Source organism: Argentina anserina, chromosome 4 (assembly GCF_933775445.1).
Source record: "Argentina anserina chromosome 4, drPotAnse1.1, whole genome shotgun sequence".
Taxonomy (NCBI): Eukaryota; Viridiplantae; Streptophyta; class Magnoliopsida; order Rosales; family Rosaceae; genus Argentina; species Argentina anserina.
The window spans coordinates 16,540,166-16,560,807 of record NC_065875.1 but is presented as its reverse complement, the minus strand read 5'-3'; the positions used below and the strand labels follow the sequence as shown (position 1 = coordinate 16,560,807).

Below are 20,642 nucleotides of genomic sequence, written 5' to 3'. Positions count from 1 at the left end.
GTCTGAAAATTATTAGAGGAGGGAAAATGTGAGATTGCAGTCGGCAAGTTTAATAAATAAAAGGGTTTTCCACTACATTAGTCTCTATCGTGAAGCTTCCGTAAACCACTGAAAGAATTTGATCGCCATAATGAATTTCTCTCATCGCATCAGACGTCGGTCTCTTCTTTCTCCATATCTACGCTTTCCTGAGACTAGATATTCACCTTAGAATGACCACTAAAACTGAGAACGAATATGTTTGATCAAATTCAAGCACACGGTCTTGGTAATAGCAGTTTTCAGTTTGAATGTGTTATTTGTTTCTAATGGTTTTGAACTCATTGAGTTTTGATTTTAAAGGAATTTTCAACTGATCATTTGCATTTGTCTCGGTTGTTGGGCATTTGTCTGATCTACATAGAGAGATAGAGGGAGGATGAGGAGTTCCCATGACCGAGCGCGGAGTAGCTATCAGAGATTTTTTACATATTAAGTTATGGGTAAGCTTCTATTTGGTTATTCACTTTTTTACATTTGGGTGTCTACCATTTAAGCATTTTGTTTTGTATGGGTTTTGTTCTCAGACTCCTAAAAATCTTCGATTCTTCATTATTCTTCAAAGTTCATATTTTGGAAGTGCAATTACCTCATTTTTCTTCAGGCGCAAACGTTTTTTAATTTCATATATGTACTAGGGAAATTAGATTAATTTGATATGATTTTGGCGGGATTTGGTAGCTCTATTGATCTATTTCGTGTTTTTATTGTTTGGTTTTGTGTGGATTTCGTTTGCATAACACATTGTTATATTGATGAATTATGAATTAGCCATCTTACTTTGTATGCATTCCAAATTTTTCCACCGCATGTCTTTAATATCCACATTTGGAACACATAACCGTAAATGGGCACCAAACGTCTACACACTGTTTTCGATAATAGGAATCATAAAAGAACAATCATCAACTATTCTATATGGAACACAATCATTTGCTAATCTCTTTCATGGTAACAACATCATTCTAACTTCATCTTTTCCATGGCAATGAAACTCAGTAATTGTTAATGATGTTTGTGTTGTATTTCATATAAACTTCTACATGACTGTTACAACAGTTCATCATACCGTATCTACCACTGGATTAAGATGAGAAGCATATGCTACAAAAGGTAATTTTTTATTCTCTATGCTCATAAAAAATATTTTATCTCATTTTTTATTTTCTTTTGTTGCTTAGTTTAGAATATGAGAGAATACACATCAAAAAAAACTTTGGATGAAATTCGATATATTTGTTCCATTCCGTAATCTTCATATGTCGTTAAAGTTCAGCTTTTGATGACATAAGTACTTCTGTTTTTTGTCCATCATTTTTGGGAGTTGACAAGCTAATAGATGCTTAACTGAATTACAGATGGTAATTATTGTAGACAAACCAATGGATTGTTATAATGTAGCACCTTCAACAGCAGAGGACCTACTGCCTTCATTCTTAAGCATTGAATTGGAATTTGGAAGTGTTAAAAACCTTGAGATAAACTAAAGCAAGTAGCAAGTTGCATATTGAGATAAGAGGGAAAAATTATTTCTTATATGTAGGCTAACTCTCTTATTTGCATGCACTCATCCGTGAAAAACTATTAGAAGAAATGCATTAGACTATATTGTGTACATGTTTCACTTATATAGCAATTAACAAAAAAGTTTTTTAATAAAAAAATTACAAGCATTTTGGTTGTAAATCCCGTAACAAAGCGCGGGTATTATAACTAGTTTACTCTCTAATTTCCCTGCTATTAAGCGTGGGTGGATGTACGACTTGACACTGTACAGTGTGCGGACGGTTTTACCCTGAGATGTAAAGCCAACAGAGATGAAAGGTGAGGGTATAAACATAAAATGCCACTGGTTACTAACTACTAAAGATGGGTTGGGGTGACACTGAGCTGTGCCCTCACTTTTCTCAGTTGCCTATCGTTCTCTTCAGTCTTCACCACAGATGCTTCAGTTCTTCTCTTCGTCTTCTAGCTTCAATTCAGAGGTACCAATCAATCTCTCTATGTAATTAATGATAAATTATAGCATAGATTAGACTCCCAATCAAAAAAATTGGAGAACTTGACGAGCTGATCGAAGGCTTAAGGATTCGGCGACGTCAAGATAAGGAAGAAGTGAGGACACCAGACGACCTCTGTGGCGCAGACCAAGACCTCAGCTTTGGAGTTAATCTTGAAGAGACGGAACAGGTAAAAACCCTTCTGGGTTATGAATTCTTGGTTTTGTTTTAATTGAAATCGATTTGTTGATTTTTGGGCTTTCAGGTGCCTGTTTGTGTGGCTGCATGTATAGAAGGGTTTATTTGTGTGACACCTGTTTTGCTTCAGTAGAAAGACGGTGGTGTCATGTGCGATTGTTTGATAACTGTGAGAGAGATAACTAAGAGAATTCGTTTGTTCCTGAATCAAATTGCTGCTCCCTACCCATCGAAGTTCCTTGAGTTATTCTCTTCTTCAGTGGGGTTGTTAGATTTATTGTTTCCACAGATGTTTTATTTTCTCTTGCTTTCCAATTTGTTCTATGGATTGTGGAAATTCTATATATTTGTATTTGATCGTTTGTGCTAATTTGATCCTTCACTGAGAAGGGTTTGTAATTTCGGTTTGTATTTGTGTGTACTCAATTTCTTTATGTTTTTCGATGGTTTCATTTGTGTTCTTGAGTTATTTTTTGTTCTGCCTATATTCGATCAGGGTTTATTTTCGGGATTCCTATGTTCTAGATTCTGCCTATGGTTAATTCGGGCTTCAATTTATAAAAATTCTTTTTTTTTGTTCCCTATTTATGAGAAAAGACATCTGTTTCTCTTCAGTTAGTTTTTTTATTCATGTGTTTCTGTGAATTTGCTGCTGTTCAGTATGAGTTTAGAGTTAAATTTCTAATCAGGTTGGTCATCATTTGAGTGTTTTTGTTGTTGTCTTAGTTTCTACTAATGTAATTCAATTGGGTTATGGATAATGGTGGGATAATGTATCCTCTGATTATTTTGCTTCTAATGTTAAACGTATATATGAATAATATGATGCAGTTTAATTGGTTTGGTGAATCCGCTTTCTTAATTTTGCAGATCTCTTAATTGATCATCTTGACAGATCTTCTTATTCCAATGCTCTCTCAAATTGGCAGGGTCACCAAACTTCCCAACAATCAGGTAATAAATCTTTCCCTCTCTTCTTCTACTGTGTATTTGATTATTTTCTGGGTCTGCCTATTTTACAGACTTGGGATTTTGGGTATTAATTCATTTCCTAACATTTTACTATTGAGGTCTACTGCTTCTTTCTTCCATTTACAGATATGGCCTCTGCTGCTACGACCTATCAAGTTTTAAATTTCAAGAACTCAATTTTTGGATTGCAGCTACTCAGAAGCATAAGGAGAACTGTTGACTGAGTCAATCCTATATCTTAAGAATATTTCGAGCTCCAGGTGTCATTGGTGTGCTTGATTTCGATTTCTTATTCTTTCATTCTGGATTTGCTTTGATGATCTTTCTGATGGTTTATTTTCTTTCAACCTTTTTTTTTTCTTTTTTTTTTCCGGCCCATTTGCTGCTAAATGTGGGTTTGTACAAGGACAGTAAGGAGTTGAGGTAATTTGTTTAAGCTTTATGGTTCCTCCATAATAAGATTTTGGTATGTTATGTGTGTACGGTGTGGGTCTTTTTTAGTTGTTTGAAGTTGTAGTTTCGATTTCATGATTTTGATATGTGGATTGAGTTGGTCAACAGATTGACTGTGGTTGTGTCTGGATTGACATGGTTTTGTTTTCGTGTTAGAGACCAAGTCAGCTTCATCCTTTTGTTTCTTCCTGTTCATGTTGGATTTTGATCCATTTATTTGTAAGGTTGTGGTTGACTATAGTTGATCATGGTTTTGAGTTGTTTATGTTTTTGGTCTTTTCCCATACATATACATACACAGAGATATGGATGAGTGGTAGACACCTTAATGTCTAAACTACGCGAACTGCATACCTAACTTGTTAGTAATCTGTGTGATTTGGAGCATATTTTTTCCACTTCAACAAAGACTGACCCAGCCTGTTTATAATATGTAAAGTCTGGAACATTTGAAAGTGAAAGAGATAGAAGGAGATATAACTGTGTCTCTTACTTGGGGTGATGCAGGGGTTTGGGGTTCTCATATTGGTTTGTTAGAATGATATCACTTAGAAGTAAACTTTGTTTCATTTAGAGTACCTCACTTAGTCGGCTACTGTAATGACATTGTTTAGACAAAACTAATTGAACTAAACTATTATTATATCTTACTGCCTCTCAAAGTGAAAATATAATTAACAGAATTGTCATGATGATATGAACAATTAGCCACTTCTGTGTACATAAATAATTATCTTTTTGATATAAAAACTTGACTTAGAAGTGAGTAACTCACTCGACACATGAATGGTAACCGAGCTGGCACTATTGCAATGCTAATGAGTAATGACTAATGAGTCTTCCTATCTACTATCTAAAGTGAATTGCAGGCTTATATTTGTAAGCCTTTCAAACTCTCACTACATATATGGGAAACAAAATGCCTATATTAGGATTGATTTCATTAAATCATATCAAAATGAGGTTGAATACAAACCGACTCCTGAATAAGTCGGCTATATTGAATGATGGGTATGCCTTCCCTTCAACAGTGGAAGAGATATTACTTATATTAGGTATGCTCATTTTGTTGGGCTACTAGAAAGTATATTTTGTTCTAATTGTCCGAGTGGGTTTGATAAATACTTGGTGTCCTTGGCTGCATTGGGATTCTGTTTTGGTTGACAAAATTTACCTTTTTTGTAAAATTTGGGTGGGATAACTCCTCTCCCCACATGATATCATTCCTGAATAGATAGAATCTACAAATTGGTGTCTTATTTATCTTCATTGTTCTATAATCTTCTATCCTGCTTGACTTCAGCTATAATCTGTGGATTTGGTTGTAGTTGGATATAGATATCTTCTGTTGAAGCTGGTTGCTGTTGCAGAGCATATTTGCTGTTGATTGTGTAAGTTATAGATAACCATTAGTCATATTGTGGACTGTTTATCTTTTCATGAATTTTAAGCAAAACATTTGTCATTTATTGATCTGAAGGGCCATGTTTTTTGTTGCTAGATGAGTCGGGCTGTTAATGTTTTTGAAGGGTTGAAAGTGCTTTAATATATTTCTTTTCTGAAGAATGTGCTTTGATATATTGTTATATTTTAAATGAATCTATATTGTATTTTTCTTCAATCAATCATTTATTTTTGTTAATGATTAGGCCAACATTTTCTTTTTATTGTTTATCAGTCTATGTGATCTATTTGTCTATGTTTATGTTAGTAGTAAAGAAAACTGTGGTTATGTAACAGAGGAATCATCACACAACGATTTCAATATTTTAGATACAAGTTAGTATGATGGTATGTTATAGCTGTTTGTCATCATGTCTTAACATATTTTCTACTGTAATATATCTCAAATCAACAAGAACATAAATGCAGTATGATTATCAAAACTTCAAGGTATAATATCTGTTTGTCAAAATATTCTCATTATACAAGCCACATTTAACAGTGTTATATTATGTTTTCCAATGTTGATAGTGAAAGACAAACAGACGGTGGGGGTTCATGTAGAAATAGGTTTAGGGATGGTTCAAACATATGAACTATGCCAACCAATTTGCATTTGTTTTTTTTTATGTAATAAAGAACTGGCCACTGTCTTATGAAGTGTAATGCCGCGACCAAAAATATATAAATGAAACTAATCTTTTCATTCATCTGTAAACTGTAATTACTCTAGCAAACACCGCTGCGGAGCGCGGCCTCACCACTAGTCTCTAATATTTGGTGAGTTTTGGGAGTTGTGCTAAACTGTTCACAAACTACAGAATGGTATGTTCCGACTTTGTCCTCGCTGATGTTTTGTCGAGAAAATTACGGGGACCTTACTTCCATATTAATTGCAGCCCTGCAATTCTTTGTGGTATCAAATTAAACGGGGACCTACACGCGTCATAATTTCTTCCCTACCCTTGATCTCCACTGGTTCGTTCTCCTTCCTCCAGCTTTTGCAATTAGGTTTGCTTTTCCTCAGCAAGTCTACTCCATTGGAAACATTCATTTCATTTACATCAGACCATCAGTGTCTTGCTATTGATCTATTCAAAAGCCGAAACCACATGCAAGTATGATCCATACGCTTTCAAATTTTTCGGCTTACGATCTCCACCACATGGTTCTCTCTGTTGAAGCTTGCAGATTGAGCAAATCCATAGTTCCCAGTCATGTGTTTCATTGGAAATCTATAAAGATTGCTCGGGATCTATACGGCGTCGTCAAACAACATGGACCTATCACCATTCCCAATAAATGGAGAGAAGGCCAAGGTTCTACAATATACACCTTTCCCAGTCTCCATTCTTAGAATTTTGATTCAACATGTGAAATGGTATTTTTTTTTTCTCTTATATGTATGATTCTGCTAAAGCTTGGACACTTTTGCCTGAACATATTGACTCATTTTTCATCAAGAGTCAGTTTGAAGCTAAGTGTGACTGAGATTCTATCAAATGCCCAAATGTGAGATTAATGTTGTGGGTATTTGGATTTATACTACTGCAATATGAAATGTATTGAAAGATGGAAGATGCAGCTATCTATCCATTGTCATTAACTTTGATCTACCTAAAGTATTGGGTGTTTCTAGAATCTAATGCATATATGTGCCTTACAAAGATGATATCACAGATGCACCTTTCCATTGCTATTTACTTTTGGTAAATTAATTAATCATTTTAGATTAGATGATTTATGTAGTTCTTCTTTCGTTGACTTTAGAAAATAGAACACATTGCGGTTGGTCGAGTTTAGGAGGGTTAATGTTTATATACTGTTTCATGTTTTACAATTTCTTATGTTCTTCATCTTAAATCTCAATTATACAATTCTGATTTCATCTTATTTGTACTTTATAGGAAAGGAAAAAGAGAGAAGGGGATGTTGAAGAAGGATTCTGAGACCCTCATGCATCCGGATCAAGCATTGACAACAGATGACTCAACATTTGAAGAACTTATGTGAAGTCATTTGTTCGGAAATAACTTTAGGTAAATGCTCAAGATCATTGGTATTCTCTATCAGATGCAGGTCACCAATTACTATGCTTTTCCAGGTAATTTAGGGGTCACGAATGCGGTTTTTGGAGAAGATTTAAGCATACAATAATTGAGCATTTTTGTAGCTACGTGATTGAGCCCTGTGCTTTCTTTGAACTTGGGTGCATTCAATTTTTGCATTTTTTTTGTCTTGATCAGTGACGAGTGTCTGATCATAATGTAGAATAGGTTTTCCTGAGAGTTTACTAGGCGACAACATGATTCAAGATTTTAAATAATGTGTTTTTTTTTTGCTACTTGAGTTATCCTGGAACTCATCTTCTCATATAATTGTGTGCGGATTTTGATTGTGACAGAGAAGAAGATGTAGTACAGCGTTGAGTTCTCAACAAGCACGTATTCTACATTGTATTTTGCTTTATGTCACGCGAGTAATGAGATCTATACAAGGTACTCTTTGAGTCCAATTTCTAGCAATTTTAGGAGCTATATATATATATTATAATGTTGGCTAACACTCCACAATCTAAATGTTGATGCATGTTGTATCAATATTGACTTATATAGTGGGAAATTGATTCATGTAATTTCGCTCCCACTAACCTATTTGACATATACTATCAACTTACAATTCCACTGTCGAAACAATGATGCGTGTGGAGCCAATATTGATTGATAAATAGTGGACAATTTATCCTTGTAATTTAGCTCTTTCAAACCAACAACTGTTATGTTTTATGAAAATATATTTGTTACAAGCCATTTTTAACTGTGCATTATCATAATCAATTTAACCACGACACATTTGCCTATAAATGTCATACCTATAAGAATGCCAACTTAAGCCTACCGCTTAATTTTTCAGCAAGCACAAAGACTTTTTTTTGTTAATTTATTTTGTTTCGGTTGGTTGCTAAACACAAGAAAGAAAGAAGTTGATTGCTTTATCCGTGAGTAAGTTGGTGAGCAAAAAGGCAAGGAAAGAAAAGAAGTTAATTGTTTTGTCCGTTAGTATATTCCTGATTATGTAAGTAGCTCTTTGCCACTCTAGATTATTATTATTACGGAACTTACTTTCGCATGGAAATCTATGTTGCAAGATAAAAAAAACTTATTTGTGGTCATCAACCACCTGATTCAAGTACTCAATTGTTATTTGGTCAGTTTCAATCTATTAAGAAGGCATTTTAGTTTATGGCTGTTTAATTATTTGCCAAAACTATGAATATGCTATTCAAGTACTCAATTGTTATTTGGTCAGTTTCAATCTATTAAGAAGGCATTTTAGTTTATGGCTGTTTAATTATTTTCCAAAACTATGCTTGCATATTCATAAGCCAAAATGTAAAGAGTTCACTGTAAATTATGGTTTGTTGTATGCTGAAAAGAATGTAACTAATTTTTTTTTTGCTTTGGTAAGTATAATAGTACAATAGAGTATTTATCATGGTCATGATTCATGAACATACCATTTATTCTGAAAGGATTTTAGTCATTGAAATTTCTTGGATTTTGGCAGAGTATGATGAATGCAAGGACTAAAATATCGGTAATTACGGAAATATCGAGGGTTCAAAAAATGAAAATTTCGACGGATATATCGGGGAAATATCAATCTTGAAAAATAATTGAGAAAATTGATGGAAATTTAAATAAAAACATAGAAAATTTGGATGTAATTTTGAGAGATGTTTCTTTAATCAATTGTCTACTATATTTCATAAGAAAATATTATATATTTTTTAGTCTATAATAATTGTAGTTATTTGAGATGAAACAACCATCGAGAATTCGTAAAAATTGATTTTAAAGTATAAACATCTAATTGACTTGAAAAGAATATAGTGAATAATGCATTGTTGAGCTTCTCTCATAAATTCATCATCAATTTATATGATTTATATGACAGTAGGTAAGTGGAAGAAAAATCTTAAGAAAAACAAATGAAATAGTAGTGGTGCAACAATGCATTACATTTTTTATGTATTTATAGTATAGTAAAGTTAACAAAGGAAAGAAATTAAAAATTAGCTAACAACTGACTTGTAGTTGAATAATAAGGAAGGAAAAAAAAAACTAGTAAAATTAGTTGGGATTAGACAATTTATCAAATTTTATTTGTAAGATGGTATATATCATAATAATTGCATAAAAGAACAATAACATGATTTGGTTGAGATGGTAAGGTTGTTGGGTGTCTAACCATGTGGTTAGGAGTTCGACTCCCCTCAAAAGCATGTTTAAATTTTAATTTGTGTTGGCGACACGTGGCGTAGTGTTGTTTTAGTCGGGAAATTTCGAAAATATTGCGATATATCGAGAAATTTTAAAAATATCTGACGAAATTGAACTGGTATATGAAATATATATCCTTAGGCGAAAAAAACGAAATTATCGCCGATATTTCGTTGACTATTCTTCCCATCATATGAAAGTTGTTGAACTGCTATGTCCATTGAATTATAGTGACTTCAATTTGAAAGATTTATGTTTTGATTAATTGTCTGATATTTTTTATTTTCACTGTAAGCTCATTGGCTTTTGTGACCCAAACAATACATAATACTTATGTCTGCATAGTTTTACATTTCTCTGTAGAACCAATGCAGTGGGATTGTGATGAATATCCTGGGAAAAAGAAATTCCAACTCCAATAAATGTCCGAGTCTTTTGTTGAAATGATCTGCATACATAGTCCAATATATCACCCGCAGCAAAGTGCGGGCATACTGTCTAGTGATGTACAAGATGGATGAATGATAAATATCATTTTGTGGGTGAATTCTAGAATCAACCACCACTTCGTCTAACCACCTCTGTCGGGGGACACGTGTCACCCTTTTTCAGTTAACGTTAATACTTTTTGTTTTGTTTTGGCTGATATGGGCAGTAGAGAGAGGGGTTAATGTAGATTTGAGGTGGGTGAAATGGGGTTTTATGGTATGGTCTCCGATCTTGAACCAGAGACTCGTTCTTGAGAGAGAAAAGAGGAACCAAGAAGATTAAGAAGAACCAAAGAGAGTGAGAGACTGAAAACACCAAAACCAAACCCCAGATTTTTCAATTTCTGCTCACATCATCAATCTTTCATTCTTTTCTGATAATTCAAATCCAAATACCACTGGGTTTGAACAATCTTGCAATCCCTAAAAAGTAACTATTTAAAGTCGCACAGGTGGTTTCTGGAATGTTACCAAGAGAGCCATCGGTGTTGAGATCAAAAAGCTCCTCCATCCATGGCCGCCCTTCTTCCCATTCCAAACCCAAAACCCTCTTCACACTAAACCAATCAAAAACCAACATCACTCTTCTTCTCCTCCTCCTCCTCCTCGCCGCCACAGTCCACTCCCAGCCCAGTTTTAAGCGCAAGAGATCAGACTCTGGAGCAGCCAACAAGTCTCGGAGTAAACACCCGCCTAGAGTCCCGGGTATGAAGCCCGGAGATAGCTGCTTCATTTGTAGAGGCACTGACCATATTGCCAAGCTTTGCCCTGAGAAAGCTGAGTGGGATAGGCACAAGGTGTGGTGATTCCTGTACTCAGTTCTGGTTTAATCTCGGTTTTCTCTATCTGGATTTATGTGGGTCTTGTATGAATGATGGAAAAGTTAGTGAATGGTAGTAGGAAATACGGATTATGAATGTGTGTATAGGATAATAGGATTTAGTGATGTAATTACTTGAGTTTGATAGGTTTGTGTTTATCTGATGCTTTGCTGTGATGCTTGTTTTGTCGACAACGAGGACATAGCCTGAAGAATTGTCAAAAGAAGAATGAGAATGATATGGAGGCCAAGTTGTGTCATACTTGTGGGGAAATTGGGCATTCGCTTCTAGATGCCCCTTGCCTCTTCAAGGTGTAAGCTAGTCTTACAGTTAGATTACACTAATGAACTTAGGTGATCTTTGCGATTAATATATCAATGGGTTAGGATTTAGTTTTCTTAGGTAGTGATGTTGGAGATCTCTGATTAACTGATTTTGGTTCGTCATGATAGGGTGCATCTACTGTTTAGAAGATTACATGGACTAAAATGGTATGCCTCTTCTGAATTGAATAATCCTTAGGAGGAATTGGCTTTACTATTGGTAAGTTATTCTAGGTATATATGATGAAGTGAATTTTGGGGTTTGAAAGTAGCTTCTATAAGAAACTGAACTTGCCGACTATCTAGGAGGTTTTGAATTCAAAATTGTTATCTACGAGTTAAGGAGATAGAGTGTTCTTAATTGTACTGGTTGGTACTCATAACTGAAATAATGATAAAGAGGTATATGTTTGGTGATTCTCAAGTGCATGGTCATATAATTTGATTTATAACTTGTATATGGTACCTGCTATCATCAACTATATGCTTGACCATGGGCTGATTTGATGCTTGTTATCTTAGCTCTGAACTAATGAAATGAAATTGAGCTTACCTCAGGGTGTTCTGATCACACATGCGCTTCTGTCAATCAGGCTATGTGCTTGCAATAATGTTTATTTCATTGTAATGTTTTTCATATCTGTTCATCTGGTGATGCAGGAAGAACAAAATTTGCCTAGTGTTTCGTCTGTAATGGGACTGGCCACCTGAGCAAGCACTGTCCTGAAAACTCATGGGATATCCGAAGGTAAAATTACTTTCATGTATGAGTTTCAATTTACCATGTTATAAACTTAACTGAGAATAATGTCACGGACCTAGCCATTCGGCTGCCACACTTGGTCCATGCGGCGCTCCATCCCCATGGAGCCAGCCTTATCCAACGGGGCAATACACTGGTTTCGCCCTGCCTTGGGCTCATCAGGGGATCGGCTCCAGACCCCTACCTGTGTGTAGGGCGGCCAACTCGCCTCTTTGACGTTAAGTCCTCGACTAGCAACAAGCTCTCCGAATTTAACCGGGTCGGCATGCTTGAACCCCTCGGAAGGAGCAGCCATATATCTCCCACACATTGAATCTTGGAGCAAATCCCGAATATGCATGAAGCTCTTTCAACCAGCAGCCCACGATCGACACTCCCAAAATAGGGACGTGACAATAAGCTCATAAGATAGAGTATATTGATTTCATGTTTGTGCTATTTTGTTTCTTAGGGTGGTTCTTGTAAAATATGTGGATGTGTAACACATTTGGCACGAGACTATCCTGACAAGGGCTGCAGAAATTCAATGGGTGCTGCTGGCATTTATAAATCCAAATGTAAGTTTTATGATAATGTGCAACACTCATCTATCTCAAGTTGTTTTTCGTAAGGTTAGAACTCCTCTTATCAGTCAAGTGAGTTGGCACCCCTCTTAAGTTTGGTTCTCCTCGTTTTGTTGTTATTTGCAGGGGAATGAACCAAGAGGAAAGCTTACCAAATTTACGAGTGGAGATGATCTGGAGGATGATTTCAATTTCATAGGTGAGAAGAGGAGCCGGTTGTTGTAGTTGGTTCTGTTCCTCTTCCACAAGAGAGTAATGTAAAATCAAAGAAGAAACAGGGTCCAAAATTAGTAAATTTTGTTGGATAATGTTTCTTTTCATGTCCATTTCTCTGCCTTCTTACGCCATCCACGATTTTCCATGTGATATTTCTTGCAATTAAGACGACAATGGACGTAATTCGTGAACTTAAAATTGCACCAAAAGCTAGCTTGCCTATCAAATAAACTTTGCATTGCAGCACAACATTCATCAATTACATTCAAACAGTACTTCCATAATGATCAAGAAATCCACAAAAGAACCTAAAATAATTTTGATTACATCCTTGGCTGAAACAAACACTTGCAGTCTACTTAAGAGCTAGACAGAGAGTAGAAAGAGGAAACATGCATAGAAGTGATAGAACTCAACATGATCACAATCAGTTCTACTCACGCCTACCATTCTATGTACGTCATCAAAGTCGTTGTTCATGGCATACTAGAAAAAAAAAACTGTGCCCATTCAGCTCGGACTGCATCAATAAATGTTGCAGATCAGTTTTAAACTCAATCATAGTTAAATTACTTAATCTAATATTTACTATATCGATCATACTATATTTATGGCCACTTCAATGATCGACAACCCAAGTAATGAAAGTTTTAGGGGGTCTTTAAATATATATACCGATCACATCGGCTGGTGTCGATCGACTATATTTCGAACTGGAGTTGTCGATCGCCGAAGTGTCCACTATTGTACCATAACCTTTATATTATGTTAAAATCAAACCATTGCATTATGAAACAACTATATGAAGAAAACCTCTCGGAATTGATCGACACCAGTCAATGTGGTCAATATATATATTTAGCCAACCTGTAAAAATTTCATCCAATTTGGACATAGTTTGACTGTTCATTTCACGAGTCAACAGAAAAATGCGCGTTTTTACCAAACGGAAACCATTTGACCGGAGCTTTCTAAAATACATTTTTTGGATTCGACCGCACACCCTAGTCTGGTAATATTATGTGGTTGTGAACATATAAGCCCCATTTGGCCATCAGCCCCTAGTGATAGATCTACCCATTGGGTATATTGTTAGCGTTTTAAGTTGACCGGACAAACCGACGGTCAAATAAGCCTGAAATTTGGTAATTTTTTTTACCATATCCATAATTAAATGTGACAATCACATCGTGTGGTGTCAATTGAGCACGATGCGTTTCTTTCATATAGTCGCTTCATAATGTTATAAGTGTAAATCAAGTGTAGTGGTAGTAGCTTTTATGTTCGCTAGTAGTAACTTTATAATTCGACGGTAGTAACTTTATAATTCCATGGTAGTAGCTTTGTGTCTGAGTGGTATGTAGTAGTTTTGATACTCCTTCATAGTACCTTTATAACATGCTGGTAGTAGCTTTATAATTTGACAGTAGTAGATTTATAATTCCATGGTAGTAACTTTGTGGTTGAGTGGTAGTAGCTTTGATACTCCTTTGCAGTAGCTTTATAATATGTTGGTAATAGCTTTAGTGTTCTTTGGTAGTACATTTTTCACGAGTGACGAAATTTGATGAATTTTAACGAGATTTAAAGGAGGAATTTGTGTTGACCGTATTAATTATGGCTTAAACTACATCGAAAAATGTCCAATTTTTAAAACACAATACATGGTACTGTCGTGGAATTATTCAGGCATCAATGGTATTGATTATAATTTTCGGGAGATCAAGCCAACCTCATTCATATTAATGAACAAGTCTCAGCATAACGATTCTGTGTATGTCTGTGTATAATTATATATAAACATATAGATATATTACCAAAATTGAACTGCAATTCAATAAACCAGTGATGAGACCATATATATATATATATATATATATTCAAATCATTAACGTGGAAATCACAAGAGTTGAATTCATATTAGTACACACGCATAACTTTCCTTCTACATTGCGGTATGTCAATCATCTTGAGAAGGTAGAATGTCACAACTGAAAGATGTTGGAGGGATAAAAGGGTCCAATCTGGGATTACATGCCTGTTAGTGGTCTCAGAACTGCAGGCCAGATAGCCACTTCAAGTTGATACTAAAATAAAAAGGTAACCAATTGCAAATTAATTGTGACAATTCTATGGTGTGGAGCAAAAATGAAAGAACGAGAGGGCAAGAAACATACTTCTTTATCCCTACAATAATCAAATATTGCCAGAATAAACACAGATATTTTAAAACAATAAGAAAGAAGGTAAGAAACACATTTCGAAAAAGGTCAAAAAACTAGTCTATTGGATTGACAGAATCATAGGAGAAAATCATCATATTAAAAGAAGATATACATATATTACCAGATGAATACAACAAGATAAACATTGTGCATTTATAGACAAAATTAAAGGCTTGAGGTATATTTTACTTTGAAACACAGTACAATAGTATGCAATCCTCATCCAATTGTTTGATACAATGAATATTGCAACTTATCCAAGCAGCAGAAACAGTTAACACAACTATCAACTTTGACTATATAAAGTTGACAGAAGAATAGAATGGTTACAATTTGGAGGTGCTTAGAATGCTAAAAGATAACAATTTAGAATGCTACCATAATATCATCGTAGCATATGCATTCTTCACCTCCATTAACTCAACTATATGATGCATCCATAATACAATTGCATAATCTTCAAAATCTAATCTCCCACAAAAATTTGATTACATAATTGCATTATATACAAATGAATTACCTGCATTATGTTAGACGACTCCAAGATTATGACTTTAAATGTCTCTAGATATTCCTCGTGACCTCAATGCGCTGGTGACTGCATAATAATATAACCACTTCCATACTATGAACCGAAGATAGCAAATCTAGAGAACCTTGCAAATCTGTTAAATCATTTTACCTTAGCAAAACATAATTCAGGAAAGTCGCTGGTAGGAGGTCAAGGGATATTGCTAATTAAGTCAAATATGGGCATACAACCCATCCAGATGAGTACTTTGGAACTTCATATTTCCCACCTACTTTGTCTAATCATGCTCTGAAACTAAAACAACAATTTAACAGTCCATTAGTCCATCAATAAAGTAAATCATCTCACTCTCCAGATAGCGAAAACATTAACAAACATCTGACATTGCTACAACTTCTCTTCCCTCATTTCGGAGTCGAAGTGCTACATCAATTTACACATTCAGGGAAACAATTTAGGTCACAGCCTAAAAAATTTAGGTTATAATTGCATATAAACATTATTCACTTGCTCAATTCATTCCTAAACCATTAGAGTAACAATAACATATATCTTCTACATCCAAATTTCCGCAGCCTAAACCCACAGACAATTACAGAAAACCGAGATTTATCGTTTACTGCAGAAACAGTTGACAATGGAGCTAAGACAACAGCAGACAAAATCATCATTTAAAAGACTACGAGATAAAAAGGCAGTAACCTGTTTACATTGCACGATAATTTTGTTAAGAGGAATGGTCTGTGATATTCCCACTAAAGCAGCTAATACTATTGAGACCTATTTTCCCACTACGAATTCTACTCAAAGTTATACTAAAAGCTATGTGAATTCTACTTCATATTGGGACCATTATGAACTTTGGCAACTCAGTATATCCCAGCAGACAAGCAAAACTAGGGTTATATAGGCACCATATCCAATGTAGTGGGTCATTCACAGGCAAGGTCATTCCTTTTGCTCCCGTGACACTACCACAAGTCCCACTACGAATCCTAGCAACTCTACAGATCTCAGTAGACAAGTAAGACTAGAGTTAAATAGACACAATATTCACTGTAGTGTTTCATTCACAAGCAAAACACACTATATGGAAATTGAAATTGAGACAAGTCAGCCACCTACAAATTGAATCTGAGATAACTTAATCACCTAGAAATTGGAACTGGGAACCATTCAGATTCATCTTCAAATTGAAAGTTCAGAAATTAAACAATTACAGAAGAGAGTATTCATATCTTTATGAAAATCTAATTTAGCATAGTCGAATTCTGACCTTGAAGTTCTTGTGGCCATCTCTTAGATTTGTTGCAGCGCCAACGATTCCTATATCACTAGGGAAAGTTTTCCATTGAATTCTCAAATCAAACACATGGAGAGCCAAAACTATAAGCGCAAACCAAGAGAAATAAAGGAATTAGTGGAAAACAAACCTGGAGAGGTCGAATGAGCTCAGGCTCGTTGAGGGTCTAGAGGAGGTGGTTGTCGAGGTGGGACTTGAAGGAGAGGAGGGCGATGGCGTCGGAGGAGAAGAGTGATGGTGGGGTAAAAATTTGAGCTTTTTGATTGGTTTAGTGGGAAGAGGGTTTTGGGTTTGGAATGGGAAGAAGGGAGGCCATAGATGGAGCTGGCTGTGTCTAGAATGGAGTGAGGTGAGTGAGGAGAAGATGTGTGAGCATACTAATCCTTTTTCTAGGTATTACACTGGATCGTCTCAGTCTTGTGGTGTGCCTAAACCTCCGAGTGAATTTGTTCCAACTTTCAAACCCACTACCAGCACCAATACCACTACCACAAATACTCCCAACACCTCATCTGTGTACCCAATGTTCACTGAGCCTAAGATACTGCCTACTCCCTGTGGTGACAACCAATTTAACTATGACCATCATCAGTACATTCCATCATCCCAGTGCACACATCATTACTATGGCCATCCTGCTCCCCATTTTGGACAGCAACATTGCCACAATTTCCAGTTTCAGTCACCAATCCCAGACCCTAAGTTACCTAGTATGAAGCATATGCGTTTGGAATTCCAAACTTTCAGTGGTGGTGATCCAGTAGAGTGGCTTAACAAAGCTGATCAATATTTCGATTTTTATCACATACCTGAGGAGAAGAAGCTCCCCATCGCTAGTATGCACCTGAGTGACAAAGCAGCAGATCGTTGGTACATGTTTAAGCATGAATTCCCAAACTCGTGGCAAGGATTATCTGACTTACTCATGAGAGAGTTCAGCTGTTACAATAGGTCTCAATACCAAGCTGCATTGGCCAGGATGAACCAAGTGGGAACTGTGGACAATTATATGGATCAGTTTACTAGATTGTCAAGAAGGGCCGATGGTTTTTCAGCAGAATTATTGGTTTCTTTTTTTTATTGGAGGGCTGAGAGAAGATATTAGGTATAATGTGGAGGCAATGAAACCAAAAATACTGTATGAAGCTTGTGAACTAGCTAGGGTATATGAAGCTAGAAATGATGGCATGAAGAAAGTGGTTGTGCCTACTGGTTTTAGGCCTGCTTCTACTGTGTCAAACAATACAAGCAATTCCCGACAAACCTACACTCCTAGACAGCAACAAGTCACAGCTACACCAACAACTCAAGCTCCCAATGTGAGGATTAGGTTGTCTGATACTAAGTTTGAGTCTAGGAAATTGAATGGCCTGTGTTATTTCAGTAAAGGACCATATTCTAAGGGTCATAATTGTAGGAAACGTGGGCAGTTGATGAGTATGGAGATAGTGCAGTTGAGGAAATTGATGAACTACTGATTAGATTGCAGGTGATGCAGGGAGGAAAAAGTGATACCATGTAGTTAAAAGGGATCTTCAACAATAACATGCTGCATGTTCTGATTGATTCAAGTGCATCTCATAATTTTGTGCATCCTCATCTTCTCAGAGGTACTAAAGCGCCAGTGCATCATTTCAGTCCACTTGATGTTGCGTTAGCTAGTGGAGCTAGAGTACAAACAAAAGAAGAAGTTCACTTGCAACTCCAGTTACAAGAATTTGATTTCACAGGTGATTTTTACATTTTGCCGGTTCCTGGTTGTGAAATTGTGTTAGGGACCGCATGGCTTAAATCACTAGGGGATATTATATGAAATTTGAAACAATGAAGATGAAATTTTGTGTCAAGAGCAAGTGGTACCAACTGCAAGGACATACAACTTCTCAGGATACATTGATTAATTGTAAATCCATGACAAGGTTATTAAAAAAAAAGAGGGAAGCAATGATGGTGCAGGTTAATGCAATTTCTACAGTTGCAGCCACAACTCAAAGCTCGCATCCTCAAATTCAATCATTAATTGATGAATATTCTGACTTGTTTGAAACTCCAAAGACCCTGCCACCAAAAAGAGTCCAAGATCATACTATTGAGCTTCTTCCAAACACACCACCAGTGAGTGTGAGACCTTATAGGTATCCACACTTCCAAAATGCATAAATTGAGAAGATCGTGCAAGAATTACTGGACAGTGGCTTGATTAGGCCAAGTAAGAGTCCTTTTTCCTCGCCAGTTTTGTTGGTCAAGGAGAAAAATGACACTTGGAGTATGTGTGTGGATTATAGAGCTTTGAATGTTGTGACCATTAAGGATAAATACCATATCCCTGTAGTAGATGAACTATTAGATGAATTACATGGAGCAACTATTTTTATCAAGCTTGATCTCAGATCTAGATACCACCAAATTTGAATGGCACTACAGGATATAAACAAGACAGCTTTCATAACTCATAGTGGCCATTATGAGTTTTTGGTCATGCCTTTTGGCTTGACTAATGCACCATCTACATTTCAATATGTGTTTAATGAGTTATTGAGGGATTTCTTGAGACAAGGTGTGTTAGTTTTCTTTGATGACATACTGATTTATAGTGCTACTTTGCAAGATCATATGGCTATGATTAGGAAGGTGTTCAGCAAACTCAGAGAGCATGAAATGAAGATCAAGCTGAGTAAATGCACATTTGGTTCCACACAAGTTGATTATCTAAGACATGTAGTGAGTGCTAGAGGTGTTGTTGTGGATCCTGCAAAGATTAAGAGCATCAAAAATTGGTCTAAACCAACTACTGTCAAAGGGTTGAGGGGTTTATTAGGATTGACAGGTTATTATAGGAAATATGTCAGGAATTTTGGCATAATAGCTTAACCATTAACTGACATGTTGAAAATTGGAGCATTTCAGTGGTCTGCAGCATCTGTAACAACTTTTGAAGCTTTGAAAAATGCTATAATGACCACACTAGTGCTAGCTCTTCCAAATTTCACTAAGCAGTTTGTAGTAGAGTGTGATGCTTCTGGGGTTGGTATTGGTGCTATATTATCTCAAGAAGGTCATCCTATAGCTTTTCTCAGCAAAGCTTTGGCGCCAAGGCACATAGCCTTTTCAGTCTATGACAAGGAAATGTTGGCGGTGGTTTATGCAGTTCAACATTAGAGACCATATATTTTGGGAAATTATTTCAAAATTTACACTGATCACAGGACTATACAATACTTCTTGGATCAGAAAATCACTTCTCCAACACAACAAAAGTGGTTATTAAAATTGGCTGGTTATGATTATGCTATTCATTACAAGGCTGGTAAGAACAATGTAGGTCTTGATGCATTGTCAAGGAAGGAGGAGTTCCTAGGGTCTTCAGCAGATGTAGTCGACAAATATGTCAACTTAAACCAAATCATGGCCATTTCCAGTCCGACTCATGCTTACTTACAAGACTTGTAGGATGCTTGTGCCACTGATCTTGAAGCAAAAGAAATCATAGCTCAGTTGCAAATAGATGCTACTCTCAATGTAATAACCCGAATTTTTAGAAACTAAATGTCGAGTATTTTCAAAGTGTTAAACTTGTGAAATTAATTCAAGACGACAATTGGAGGTTTGCGACATTTCGAAACGAAAACGGAAACGTTCTCGGATCGTTTAATTAGAAAACGTAACGTTACCGCAACGTATAGATCGACTTTTATTCCGTCGCTCGGTTGCGAAAACTTCCTTCACAAAAGTCGTAGAGCTCATCGATACGAATTTGTAGACACGTCATGCGTTCGAATCGGACATCGGATGCGAAAGTTATTAACGTCGGAAGTTCGTTTCCGATTTTAGAAATAATATAAAAGGAAGGAGATGAGATTAAAAATCAGAAAATCAGATTTTTTCTAAAAATCAGCTCGGGTACTGTTCACCCGACCCAAAAACCTTCTCCGGCCGATTTCTCCACCATCCGACGTCGCCTCGTGTCGTGCCACCTATCAAACTGACGGGCTCGACGAGCTCCATCTTTTGGGCTACGCC

At 36.1% G+C, this 20,642-nt stretch overlaps 3 long non-coding RNA genes across 5 annotated transcripts; 2 read left to right on the top strand and 1 right to left on the bottom strand.

The window, feature by feature from the left end:
* The first annotated feature begins 1,964 nt into the window (after nt 1-1,964).
* LOC126792010 (uncharacterized) lies at nt 1,965-7,741 on the top strand. 3 transcript variants are annotated; one of them, XR_007671903.1, is made up of 9 exons: nt 1,965-2,229; nt 3,108-3,191; nt 3,336-3,632; nt 4,991-5,053; nt 5,839-5,930; nt 6,005-6,083; nt 6,297-6,424; nt 7,013-7,209; nt 7,510-7,741. It is a non-coding gene; the product is annotated as an uncharacterized LOC126792010 (long non-coding RNA). The 3 variants fall into 3 exon arrangements; XR_007671902.1 differs by having other exon boundaries at nt 3,336-5,053; nt 7,013-7,144; XR_007671901.1 differs by having other exon boundaries at nt 3,336-5,053.
* Nucleotides 7,742-11,298: 3,557 nt separating this feature from the next.
* Nucleotides 11,299-12,615, top strand: LOC126792013 (uncharacterized). Its single transcript, XR_007671906.1, has 3 exons — nt 11,299-11,768; nt 12,235-12,340; nt 12,473-12,615. It is a non-coding gene; the product is annotated as an uncharacterized LOC126792013 (long non-coding RNA).
* A 2,613-nt stretch (nt 12,616-15,228) lies between these two features.
* Nucleotides 15,229-17,048, bottom strand: LOC126792014 (uncharacterized). The gene is made up of 4 exons (XR_007671907.1): nt 16,753-17,048; nt 16,596-16,653; nt 15,470-15,613; nt 15,229-15,385 (listed from the first exon to the last, which is right to left on the bottom strand). It is a non-coding gene; the product is annotated as an uncharacterized LOC126792014 (long non-coding RNA).
* Between the last annotated feature and the right edge of the window lie 3,594 nt (nt 17,049-20,642).